The 13,351-nt window shown below is 43.0% G+C and overlaps 1 protein-coding gene across 7 annotated transcripts in view; it reads left to right on the plus strand.

The window, feature by feature from the left end:
* Window positions 1-13,351, plus strand: part of pkia (cAMP-dependent protein kinase inhibitor alpha) — a 143,379-nt gene that overhangs the window by 100,010 nt on the left and 30,018 nt on the right. The window contains exon 1 of one of the 7 annotated variants that reach the window (XM_068030940.1): window positions 196-223. The exons of the other annotated variants lie outside the window; for them this stretch is intronic. The gene's annotated coding sequence lies outside the window, so the exon portion shown is untranslated. Of the gene's footprint in view, window positions 1-195; window positions 224-13,351 lie in introns of those variants that run through there. 7 annotated transcript variants of the gene reach the window in all.

A 13,351-nucleotide genomic window follows, 5' to 3' on the forward strand; every position in this document is an offset into this window, starting at 1 on the left:
AAGGGGCTGCAGTGAGGAGGAGTGCTGTACTGTATGAGGGGTGCAGTGAGGGTCTGGTACTGTACAGAGTGAGGACTGCAGTGAGGAAGAGGTACTATATTAATTGAGGAAAGCAATGAGGAGGGGAAATTTTAACCTCGCCCTGAGCTGGTAAGCCACTGTAGTTTCCCTGCCAGGTTGAAACCAGTCGAAAGCCGGTGGGAAGGACAAAGTGGTCCTCTAGGTAAGTTACAAAATATCTTTTGTGAGATCATGAGTAACGGAGGTACTCTTCCGGACCCCATATTCAAAGTCGCAGCCTTCGTGTCCAACTGCCCTTCTCTCCTGAAACAGCCTCCCTGCCAATTACCTGGAAGCTGGTGTATGACCATTCCTTGCCCATTTTCTATCAGCCTGCATCTGCTTTGCACCTTCTTCCCATTGGTATTTAAATGAGCTCCAGGAATTAAAATACTCCAGACCTGAAATTTATGCTAGGGTATGTATTTCGCTGTTAATTCATCCTCCAATTAGGGTTAAAGGCAGCTCGATGTAGTCTTTGTAGCTTTTGGGTGAAATACCCATGTTTTTCAGTAAGAGTTTAATGCTCAGCTTCTGAGCAGCTTTCTGAAAGAGATTTGTTTAGAAATCTCTAATTCTAGAACACAGAAACTGGTCAGTCTGTAAACCAAGGATTGACTACAATGTGGAAAAGGGTAGGGCAGTTGTTGTGGCTGTTTATTTCAAGCTATGAAATATGATGAATATGCAGGTTTCTGTGTGTTTTTTTCATAATCCCATGTGGTTAACACCTGGAGGTTATCTGGAAGTGAAACTGCAGTTGCTGCTTTTAAACAGATTGATCCAGAAACCAAAGCACAGAGATGATTTCTGTAACCTTTCACCCTCAGCACTATTATTGTGTCGTGTTGTTTTCTTTATTTTGCTGGTGCGCAGTTAAGAATTTCATCCAAATAAGCCATATCATAAAGGCATTTGGCACAATAATGAACACAATCTCCGTCACTAAGTTTAATTACTAATATCATTCTGCACCAAGTACAGAAACAGCAAAACCATTTTTCTTCAACAAGCCAAAAATAAAGACCTTTCTTGGTAATACCATTCTGTCGTTTAAGCAGGCATCACCCTAAGCACCAGCTCTGGAATCAATAGTGCCATGTTTTTCAGGGAGCAGTTTGTCCCTGAACTGTATCCATGCTATTCGAGAAAGTTTAAGACCGGTGCTGTCTGACATTCATTTACGTGATATTTACATGCTGTATCCTCCAGAAAAGCATCAGAAGAAGTTCAGGTGCAAGTGGTACTTTTACCCAATAAGACATCAGGAACACTTTTCACCCTTACTTTAAAATTTAATTCCTCTTCTTTCATTATACAACCTCAACAGTTGCTCTGTTGTAGTCATCTTTGTTATACATGTTCCATGGCAATATTTATTTTCTTATATTTAGTGCAGGTATCTAGATTTGCTTTACCACAAGGTTTGAGTCCTGTTAATCAAGTGAAATTGGGGATCCATGATGGGGTGAATTTTCAGGGAGGTTCTCCCATTCGTCCACTGTAACTTTGACAAAAGAGTCGCAAAATTCCCAGAAAATGGCGGGAGCACAGTTGATGCTATTTTTCCAGGATTTCTATGGCCCTTCCACCAAAGTTTACAGCGGACAAGTGGGAGAACACCCTGGAAATTCAGGTCTCGGTATAGATTCCAAATGATTCAAACTGTACTACCAGAGTAAATGATATGGGCTGGACTTTGGGCTGAGCCTGTTTTTCTGGCACTGCGTAACCAGCCCACACCTAAAGGGCATGAAGATCAATGGATATTGGTCCTTCAGCCTCATCAGCATATTCAGCACGAGCTGCCAGTGCAGGGATCTCCACAGGCATTTCAACTAAGCTTAGACATCAATACCAGGCTGCCTGTTTCCTTGACAATAGTGTCACGCCAACTTGCTTGAATGATAATTTTCTTTAATCCACTGACTGGAGATCTGAATTTATATTTGTTTGAAGAAATTTAAGAGAGAACAGATGAAGGATGACTTTTCTGGCAGCTTAGGATGACTACCTAATTTGAAACACTCTATGCAACATTGCAAGGCCTGTGAGTTGGAGACAAAATGGCTGTTCATCCCAGCAAGAACCAAGATCCAGGAAGTTTAAGGGAACTACCTGTTCTTCTTTTGCAAGAAGAGAAACACTGCTGCCATGTTTGAATCACTGGGTGACTGTCATGTGACAAGTCCCTCACCACCTGTGGTTTTAAGCTTGTGTTTCTCTGCTGCAGCAAGGAGAAGCTTCTGGACTCTGACACATGCAGACCCAAGTGGGGGTCCCCCCCTCTCTCTCTCTCTCTCTCTCTCTCCATTTCAGCTTACAAGCTTCAAACTCTGCCTATTGACAAGGTGGCGCAGTGGTTAGCACCGCAGCCTCACAGCTCCAGCAACCCAGGTTCAGTTCTTGGTACTGCCTGTGCGGAGTTTGCAAGTTCTCCCTGTGACCATGTGGGTTTCTGCCAGGTGCTCCGGTTTCCTCCCACAGCCAAAGACTTGCAGGTTGATAGGTAAATTGGCTATTGTAAATTGCCCTTAGTGCAGGTAGGTGGTAGGAGAATGGTGGCGATGTGGTAGGGAATATGGGATTAATGTAGGATTAGTATAAATCGGTGGTTGCTGGTCAGCACAGACTTGGTGGGCCGAAGGGCCTGTTTCAGTGCTGTATCTCTAAATAAATAAAATGAAATAAATAAATAATCTTTGCGTACTCTGGCTACAATCAGAAACCCTGTTGGAGGAAATCATCCACATCACTGTCTCCCAGGAAACCAACCAAACCAGTCATCTACTGCTTCAAACTAAAAGCTTCAGGACCACCAAATTCAGCTAGAAGCCAGCCAAATTACTGCATCCCACAGACTGTATACCCCTTTTTTCTATGGTCTCTAACTCAACCAATCTACCTTGACCCACTTTGTTGTGTGTGTGTGTGTGTGTGTGTGTGTGTGTGTGTGTGTGTGTGTGTGTGTGTGTGTGTGTGTGTGTGTGTGTGTGTGTGTGTGTGTGTGTGTGTGTGTGTGTGTGTGTGAGAGTTGGTGCGTAGTTTATTATTCTCATTAGTTCAATTTAGGTACAATAAAGCTAACCTCTTTCTTTGTTAAAGTCAAGAAAACCTGTCCGATTGATTCTTGCTCTGATCATAGCAAGTAAGTAATCAAACACCGACTGAATTGGCCAGTACACCCACTTTAAGAAAGAATTAAACCTGTTGTGATCAAACAAGGAGAGGGAAAAGAGGGAAGCCCTTTGACCCCTCCTCACGTGACCGTAACAATAGCCTTCAGTTACATAGAAACATAGAAAATGGGAGCAGGAGTAGGCCATTCAGCCCTTCGAGCCTGCTCTGCCATTCATTGTGATCATTGCTGATCATCCAACTCGGTAACCTGTTCCCGCTTTCCCCCCATATCCTTTGATCCCTTTCACCCCAAGAGCTATATCTAACTCCTTCTTGAAAACATACAATGTTTTGGCTTCAACTGCTTTCTGTGGTAGTGTATTCCACAGGCTCACCACTCTCTGGGTGAAGAAATTTCTTCTCATCTTAGTCCTAAAAGGTTTAACCCGTATCCTTAGACTATGACCCCTGGTTCTGGACTCCCCCACCATCGGGAACATCCTTCCTGCATCTACCCTGTCAAATCCTGTTAGAATTTTATAGGTTTCTAATCCCCCCTCACTCTTCTGAACTCCAGCGAATATAATCCTAACTGACTCAATCTCTCCTCATATGTCTGTCCTGCCATCCCAGGAATCAGTCTGGTAAACCTTTGCTGCACTCCCTCTATAGCAAGAAGATTTTTCCTTAGCTAGGGAGACCAAAACTGCACACAATATTCCAGGTGTGGCCTCACTAAGGTCCTGTATAATTGCAGCAAGACAGCCCTGTTACTGTACTCGAATCCTCTCGCTATGAAGGCCAACATACCATTTGCGCTTTTTACCACCTGTTGCACCTGCACGCTTATCTTCAGTGACTGGTGTACGAGAACATCCAGGTCTCGTTGCATATTCCCCTCTCTCAGTTTATAGCTGTTAAGATAATAATCTGCCTTCCTGTTTTTGCTACCAAAGTGGATAACCTCACATTTATCCACATTATACTGCACCTGCCATGCATTGCCCACTCACTCAACTTGTCCAAATCACCCTGAAGCCTTTCTGCATCCTCCTCACAACTCACACTCCCACCCAGTTTTTGTGTCATCTGCAAATTTGGAGCTGGGGTCCTAGCACCGATCCCTGCAGTACCCCACTTGTCACTGTCTGCCATTCGGAAAAGACCCGTTTATTCCTACTCTTTGTTTCCTGTCTACCAACTAATTTTCTATCCATCGCAATACACTACCCCCAATCCCATCCGCTTTAATTTTAACACGTTCATCTCTTATGTGGGACTTTGTCGAAAGCCTTCTGAAAGTCCAGATAAACCACATTCACTGCCTCCCCCTCATCAACTCTACTAGTTACATCCTCAAAGAATTCTAGTAGAATTGTCAAGCATGATTTCCCTTTTGTAAATCCATGCTGACTCTGCCCAATTCTCCCATTGTTCTCCAAGTGCTCTGCTATAAAATCTTTGATAATGGACTGTAGAATTTTCCCCACTACTGACATAAGGCTGACTGGTCTGTAATTCCCTGTTTTCTCTCTACCTCCCTTTTTAAATAGTGGAGTTACATTAGCTACCCTCCAATCTGTAGGAACTGTTCCAGAGTCTATAGAATCTTGTAAGATGACCACCAATGCATCCACTATTTCTAGGGTTACTTCCTTAAGTACTCTGGGATGCATACCATCAGGCCCTGGGGATTTATTGACCTTCAATCCCATCAATTTCCCCAACACCATTTCTCTACTAATACTGATTTCCGTCCGTTCCTCCCTCTCACCAAGCCCTGTGTTCCCCAACATTTCTGCTATGATATTTGTGTCTTCCTTTGTGAAGACAGAACCAAAGTATGCATTTAGTTGGTCAGCCATTTCTTTGTTCCCCATAATAAATTCCCCTGTTTCTGACTGTAAGGGACCTACATTTGTCTTCACCAATCTTTTCCTCTTCACATACCAATGGAAACTTTTACAGTCAGTTTTTATGTTCCCTGCAAGCTTGCTCTCGTACTCTATTTTCCCCTTCTTAATCAATCCGTGGGTCCTCCTTTGCTAAATTCTAAACTGTTCCTAATACTCAGGTCTGTTGTTTTTTCTGGTGAATTTGTATGCCTCTGAGGTTACGTCCTGAGGTGGGGGATTGAATGGGCTACACAGTGAGGGAGGGTGATTGTGACTCCTTTAGAGTTGGGGGGAAACAATCCTTGTCCCCCAGCTGCACAGTAATGATTTTGCAAAACTATCTACCTACTTGTTACCGGCCATGGAGAACCCTGATCCTGTCTCACTCAAGAGCAACAAATTTCAAAAATTTGTTTTTAGGCATTGGGATTCCTAAAATTTAACATCAGGATCTATGCCTACACAAATTAGATACAGGCCATCCCACTGCTAAATTGGTATGCTTTTCACTACTTTACGCCCAACAAACAGTCGCAATGCATACCAATTTATACTCCATTGTCTCAGTATAGAGTCACTGCTATGCCAACCAACATTATAACATAACATGCCATCTCTGTGCTTATGTAGATGCAACTGTAAGTTGCTATGGTGTTGCCTAGCAACTAGAACAAAGCACCAATAACATACTTGGCCAGTATCTGATCTGGCTTAGTGTGCAGCTGAGAAGCTGGGAGTTACAGTAATTACAGAAAATACCCTTTGCACACAGATATTCCTCAGAGAATCCTGAGGCTGATATTATTCAGGTATCATTTCATTATCTCATTGTCCATCACTTATTTTTGTCTCTGTCTGCTTTTTCCAGCAACTTTCTGCCCTCTTCCTATTTCCTCTGGTATAAGTAGACAATTTTCCTGTGTGACAAGTGACTCTTGGCAGCCTACCTAAATCGAGAGGCACTGGATAACAATTGAGTAGGGAGCCCTTCTAATCCAGGGTCACAGGAGTCAATTATAATCCCCTAGTCTTACAGTTTCACCAGCTCTGAAGAAGGGTCACTAACCTGAAACGTTAACTCTGCTTCTCTCTCCACAGATGCTGCCAGACCTGCTGAGTATTTCCAGCATTTCCTGTTTGTATTACAGTTTCACTAAGTGAATTTCCGCAAGAGATTTCCTGATTGCCCACCATAACTTCAACAGAAGGGCCTTGGAAAAACTGAAAACACAATCGCTCATTATCCGAAGTTTCCATGTTCTTTCGCCAAAGTTACTGTGGATAATCAGGAGAGCTCCCATGAAAATTCATCCTCAGAATTTATTGGAAGTATGATTGTCCTCTGTAGCATAATTGAAGCAGCAAAATGGAGTGCACAATCGAGCATTAGGAGAGGAGCAATACCTCCAAGGTAATTAATGAAGTTATCAGCATCTTAGCAGTTGCAATACTGAGCAGCAAATTCCATCTTGATTTCAGCTTTGACTGGTTTAGGCAGGTATTTGTCTATCTCACTGGGACACTTTTGGGAAGGAAAGCAGGGGAGCTAAGGCAGTCAATTTCTTGCATTAGTCCGACATGTCAGAATTATTGTTCTCTGGAGATCTATTGCACCGTCAAACAAGGAAGTGTATGGCACAGTTTTGATATTTGCAGATGACATGAAACTTGGAAGTTTGGGAAGATAGTAATAAACTTCAAGAGGGCATAGGCAGACTCGTGGAATGGGCAGACACATGACAGATGAAATTTAACTCAGAGAAGTGCGAGGTGATACATTTTGGTAGGAAGAACAAGGAGAGACAATAATGCTAAATGGTAACATTTTAAATGAGGTGCAAGAAGAGAGAGGCCTGGCGGTGTTGGTGCACAAATCTTTGAAGGTGGTGGGACAGGTTAACAAAGTAATTAATAAAGCATATGGGATCATGGGCTTTATAAAGAGAAGCATCGAGTACAAAAGCCAAGTAGTTATACTAAACATATATAATGTGTTAGTTCAGCCCCAGCTGGAGTATTGTTTCCAGGTATGGGCTCCAGACTTTAGGAAGGATGAGAAGGCTTTGGTGCAGGTATAGAAAAGATGAGGGGTTACAGTTACATGATTGGAAAAGCTGGGGTTGTTCTCTTTAGAGCAGAGAAGGCTAAGAGGAGATTTGATTGAGGTTTTTAAAATCATGAACAGTTTAGATAGAGTAAATAAAGAGAAACTGTTTCCAATGGCTGAAAGATCGATAACTAGAGGCCACAAATTTTATGTAATTGGCAAAAGAACCAGAGGCGACATGAGGAGAAACATTTTTACGCAATGAGTGGTTAGGATTTGGAATGCACTGCCTGATAGTGTGGTGGATACAGATTCAATGGTAGCTTTCAAAAGTGAATTGGATAAATATTTGGAGAAAAAATATTACAGGAATATGAGGAATGAATGAAAGAGTGGGACGAACTGGATTGCTCTTCGAAAATACCAGCGCAGACTCGATGGGCAAAATGGTCTCCTTCTGCACTGTTCTCTGATTCTATAATGTGTGGGGCTGAATTTCAAGGAGGAAGAGTGGCACATGGGAATTGGAATTCTTGTACTATACAATAGCCAGGCAAGAATCATTGTGTGCGCCATAAATCCCTGTGACAATCACGAATACTGCTCCATCCTCATCAGACAGCAGTTCTTGTTGTCCAGGGAGAAGATTGGCAGAATCCGATTCTAAAATTGAAACTAAAGCAAATACTGTGGATGCTGGAAATCTGAAGTAAAAACAGAAAATGCTGGAAATACCCAGCAGGTCTGGCAGCAGAGAGAAGCGGAGCTAACATTCCAGGTCGATGGCCTTTCGTCAGAACTGGAAAAACTTAGAGATGCAACAGGTTTAAAGCAACTACAGAGGCTCAGAAAGGGTGGGTGGGGAAAAGAACAAAAGGGAAGGTCTGTGATAGAGTGGAAGGCAGGAGAGATTAAATGACAAAAGGGATGATGGTGCAAGGCAAAAAACAGAATGGTAATGGAACAAGGTAATAAACAAAAAAAAGACTACGTTCTGAAATTGTGGGAATGAAATGGGGAATGAATCATCACCTGTCCTCATTTTCTCAGATGGCAGCTGTTGCTGATGATTCTGCTATTTCCCGTTGATACTTTCTCCAGGCCCATCTTTTATTTCTTGTCTCATTGCCATTTCCTTTTGTCTTGCACTATAGAGTCATAGAATTCAGCCATTCAGCCCCTCATGTCCATGCTGGCTCTCTGTAAAAGCACTTTTTTAATTCTTTCATGGGATCTGAGCATTGCTGGCAAGGCCAGCATTTGTTGCCCATCCCTAATTTCCCTTGAAAAGGTGCTGGTGAGCTGTCTTCTTGCTGCAGTCCATCTGGTGTGGGTAGACCCACAGTGCTGTTACGGAGGGGGTTCCAGGATTTTGATCCAGTGACAGTGAAGGAACAGCGATATAGTTCCAAGTCAGGATGATGTGTGACTTGGAAGGGAACTTGCAGGTGGTGGTGTTCCCATGCGTCTTCTGTCTATGTTCCTCTAGGTGGAAGAGGTCACAGGTTTGGAAGGTGCTGTTGAAGGAGGTGTGGTGAGTTGCTGCAGTGCATCTTATAGATGGTACACACTGCTGCCACAGTGCATAGATAGTGAAGGGAGAGAACCTTTAAAGTGGTAAATGAGGTACCGATCAAGCAGGCTGCTTTGTCCTGGATAGTGTCAAGCTTCTTGAGTGTTGGCTACAAAAGCAGGTCAGAGGCTGGGAATCTGCGGCGAGTAACTCACCTCCTGTCTCCCCAATGCCTGTCTACAAGGCACAAGTCAGGAGTGTGATGGAATACTCTCCACTTGCCACCATCACCACCACCACCCCCCTCCTCTGCCTGGTTGAACGTTCTCACATTGAACAACCTCTCCTTTGACTCCTTTCACTTCCTCCAAATAAAATATGTTGCCTTGGGTACCCATATGGGTCCTAGCTATGCAGGCCTTTATGTGGGATTTGCAGAACGTTCTTCGTTCCCTTCTACTCAGGTCCCCTCCATCACCTCTTTTATCAGTACATTGATGACTGTATTGGTGCCATTTCCTGATCTTGCCCCGAACTGGAAAATTTCGACAATTTTGCTTCCAATTTCCACACATTCCTTGTGTTCAAGTGGTCCATCTCTGACTCTTCCCTTCTGTTTCCATTTACAGGGATAGGTTGTTGACTAATATCTACTATAAGCCCACTGACTCCCACTATAATTCCTCCCACCCCACTTCCTGTAATTCTATTCCATTCTTCCAGTTATTTCATCTTCATTGCATCTGTTCAGGGCCAGCATCTATTGCCCATCCCTAATTGCTCTTAACTGAGTGGCTTCATAGACCATTTCAAAGGGCAGTTAAAATTCAACTACATTTCTGTGGGTCTGGAGTTGCATAAAGGCCAGACTGAATAAGGATGGCAGATTACCATCTCTAAAGGACATTAGTGAACCAGATGGGGTTTTATGACAATCTCATAGTTGCCAGCTAATTCCAGGTTTATTTACTGAATTTAAATTCCCCATCTTCTGTACTAGTGCCAACTTCTGTACTCATGCTTCACTATGTCTTCCTTTTTCTTCAACCAAGGACTCCCCCCTCCCGACCCCTAACCCCACCCCGTGATTGCAGGACCCTCAACTGTGTCTGTCCCATTTCCCGCTCTTCTGCTTCCACCACTTCCTCTCCCTCCCAGAACCATGACGGGGTTTCCCTTGTCTTCACCTTCCACCCCACCAGCTTCCACATTCAACAGATCATCCTCCGCCATTTCTGCCACCTCCAGCGTGATGCCACCATCGAACACATCTTCCCCTTCCCTTCGCTTTCAGCATTCCAAAGGACTAATTAACTTTACAGCACCCAGATCCACTCTGCAATCACCACCTGCCACACCAGGGCCAAGAAAATTCTGCACTTGAGCTCAAATCCAACCATGGCAGATGGGGAATTTAAATTCAGTAAGTAAACCTGGAATTAGCTGGCAACTACGAGATTGTCATAAAACCCCATCTGGTTCACTAATGTCCTTTAGAGATGGTAATCTGCCATCCTTATTCAGTCTGGCCTTTATGCGACTCCAGACCCACAGAAATGTAGTTGAGTTTTAACTGCCCTTTGAAATGGCCTATGAAGCCACTCAGTTAAGAGCAATTAGGGATGGGCAATAGATGCTGGCCCTGCCAGCAAAGCCCACATCCTGTGAATGAATTTTAAAAAATCATAATCACTTAAGAACATAAGAACGTTCAAGAAAGGAGGGAGAGAGAAAACAGGGAACTGCAGACCTGTTAGCCTGACATCAGTAGGAGGGAAAATGCTAGAATCTACTATAAAGGATATGATAACTGAACACTTAGAAAATAATGGCAGGATTGTGCAGAGTCAACATGGATTTATGAAAGGGATATCATGTTTAACAAACCTGTTGGAATTGTTTGAGGATGTAACCAGCAGAATAGATAAGGGGGAAGAAAATTAGCGAGTGACTCTGAAAGACAGAAGAAGCAAAGGTTAAAAAGTGTGCAGCACAGGAATTTGGCAGTGTAAAAGGGCATTTATTTAAATGCAAGGAGTATAGTAAATAAAACCAATGAGCTGAGGGCACAGATTGACAACATGGCAACATGATATCGTTGCTATAATGGAAACTTGGCTTAAGGATGGGCAAGAATGGCAACTCAACATCCCTAGATATAGAGTTTTCAGGCAGGATAGAGAGGGAGATAAAACAGGAGGGGGTGTAGCATTATTAATTAAGGAATCAATAACAGCTTTGAGGAGGGATGATATGCGAAATGAATCATCAAATGAGGCCATATGGGTGGAGCTCAGAAATAAAAAAGGGGCAGCCACACTACTAGGAGTGTATTATAGACCCCCAAATAGTGAGAGGGAGGTAAAAGAACAAATATGTAGGCAAATTTCTGAGTGCAAAAACTATAGGGCAATAATAGTTGGGGATTCCAACTACCCCAATATCAACTGGGATGCAAACAGTGTGAAGGGCACAGAGGGGAGAAAATTCTTGAACTACATTCAAGAGAGCTTTTTTAGCCAGCACGAAACAAACCCAACGAGAGGGGGTGCAATTCTAGATTTAGTCTTCAGTAATGAAGCTGGGAAAGTGGATGAAGTAAAAGTGGGTGACCATTTTGGAGATGGTGACCATAATACAGTTAATTTTAGCATAATCATGGAAAAGGACAAAGGTAAAAGAGGAGTAAAAGTTCTAAATTGGGGGAAGGCAAATTTTAAGAAACTGAGAGGTGACCTGGCAAAAGTGGATTGGATACAGCTACTTGAAGGAAAATCAGTGGCAAACCAGTGGGAGGCATTCAAAAGCGGGATACTGCAGGCACAGTGTAGGCATGTCCCCACTAAGATAAAGTGTGATACTACCAAATCTAGAGTTCTCTGGATATCTAGAAGCTTACAGGGTAAGTTAAAGCAGAAAAAGAAAGCTTATGACGATCACAAAAATCTTAATACTTTAGAAAGCCTCGAGGAGTATAAAAAGTGCAGGGGTGAAGTAAAAAAGGAAATTAGAAAAGCAAAGAGAGGACATAAAAATGTATTGACAGGTAAAATAAAGGAAAGCTCAAAGATGTTTTATCAGTACATTAAGAGCAAGAGGATAACTAAGGAAAGGGTAAGGCCTATCAGAGATGTACAAGGGAACTTGTGCATGGATGTAGAAGATGTGGGCAGGCTTCTTAATGAGATTTTTGTCTCTGTCTTCACAAATGAGAGGGTTGATGTAGACCTTGTAGTTAAAGAGGAGGAGTGCAAAATATTAGTTACAATAAGCATAATGCGAGAGGAAGTATTAGAGGGTCTGACATCCTTGAAAGTGGATAAATCGCCAGGGCCGGATGGATTGCATCCTAGATTGTTAAAAGAGGCCAGGGAGGAAATAGTGGATGCCTGAGGATCATCTTCAAATCATAACTAGATACAGGAGAGGTACCAGATGACCGGAGGTCTGTGAACGTTGTACCATTGTTTAAAAAGGGCGTGTAGGAAAGGCCAAATAATTATAGGCCAGTCAGTCTGACCTCGGTGGTGGGTAATTTGTTAGAATCTATTCTGAGTGACAGGATTATCTGTCACTTAGAAAGGCACGAATTAATCAGGGATAGTCAGCATGGATTTGGTAAGGGAAGGTCATGTCTTCCGAACTTAATTGAGTTTTTTGAGGAAGTAACAAGAAGGATTGATGAGGGTAGTGCAGTGGATGTGGTCTACATGGACTTTAGTAAGGCATTTGACAAGGTCCCACATGGCAGACTGGTCAGTAAAATGAAAGTCAATAAAATGGGATACAGGGGAATGTGGCAGGTTGAATCCAGAATTGGCTCAGGGCCAGGAAAGAAAGGGTAGTAGTCGACGGATATTTTTGTGAATGGAGAACTGTTTCCAGTGGCATTCCACAGAGCTCAGTGTTGAGTGCCTTACTGTTTGTGGTATATATTAATGATTTGGACATAAATGTGGGAGGCATGATTGGGAAATTTGCTGATAACACAAAAATTGGCCGTGTAATTGATAGTGATGAGGATAGCTGTAGACTCCAGAATGATAGCAATGGTTTGGTTGAGTAGGCGGAAAAACAGCAAATGGAATTCAATCCAGAAAAATGTGAGATAATGCATTTGGGGAGGGCAAATAAAATGAGGGAATACACAATAAACGGGAGGATATTGAGAGGCATAGAAGAAGTGAGAGACCTTGGAGTGCATGTCCACAGGTCCCTGAAGGTGGCAGGACAGGTAGATAGAGTGGTGAAGAAGGCATATGGAATGCTTTCTTTTATTGGCTGAGGAATAGAATTCAAAAGCAGGGATGTAATGCTGGAACTGTATAAAACACTGGTTAGGCCACAGTTGGAGTATTGCGTACAGTTCTGGTCACCACATTACAGAAAGGACATAATTGCTCTGGAAAGAGTACAAAGGAGATTTGCAAGAATATTGCCAGGGCTTGGAAATTGCAGCTATGAGGAAAGATTGGATAGGCTTGGTTGTTTTCCCTGGAACTGAGGAGGCTGAGGGGTGACTTAATTGAAGTGTACAAAATTATGAGGAGCCTAGATAGAGCAGACAGGAATGACCTGTTTCCCCAGCAGAATGGGCCAATTACCAGGGGCACAGATTTAAGGTGATTGGTGGAAGGATTAGAGGGGAAATGAGAAAAAGCTATTTCACCCAAAGGGTGGTGGGTGTCTGGAATTCGCTGCCAGGAATGGTGGTGG

This window comes from Heterodontus francisci, chromosome 5 (genome assembly GCF_036365525.1).
Source record: "Heterodontus francisci isolate sHetFra1 chromosome 5, sHetFra1.hap1, whole genome shotgun sequence".
In the NCBI taxonomy this organism is placed as follows: domain Eukaryota; kingdom Metazoa; phylum Chordata; class Chondrichthyes; order Heterodontiformes; family Heterodontidae; genus Heterodontus; species Heterodontus francisci.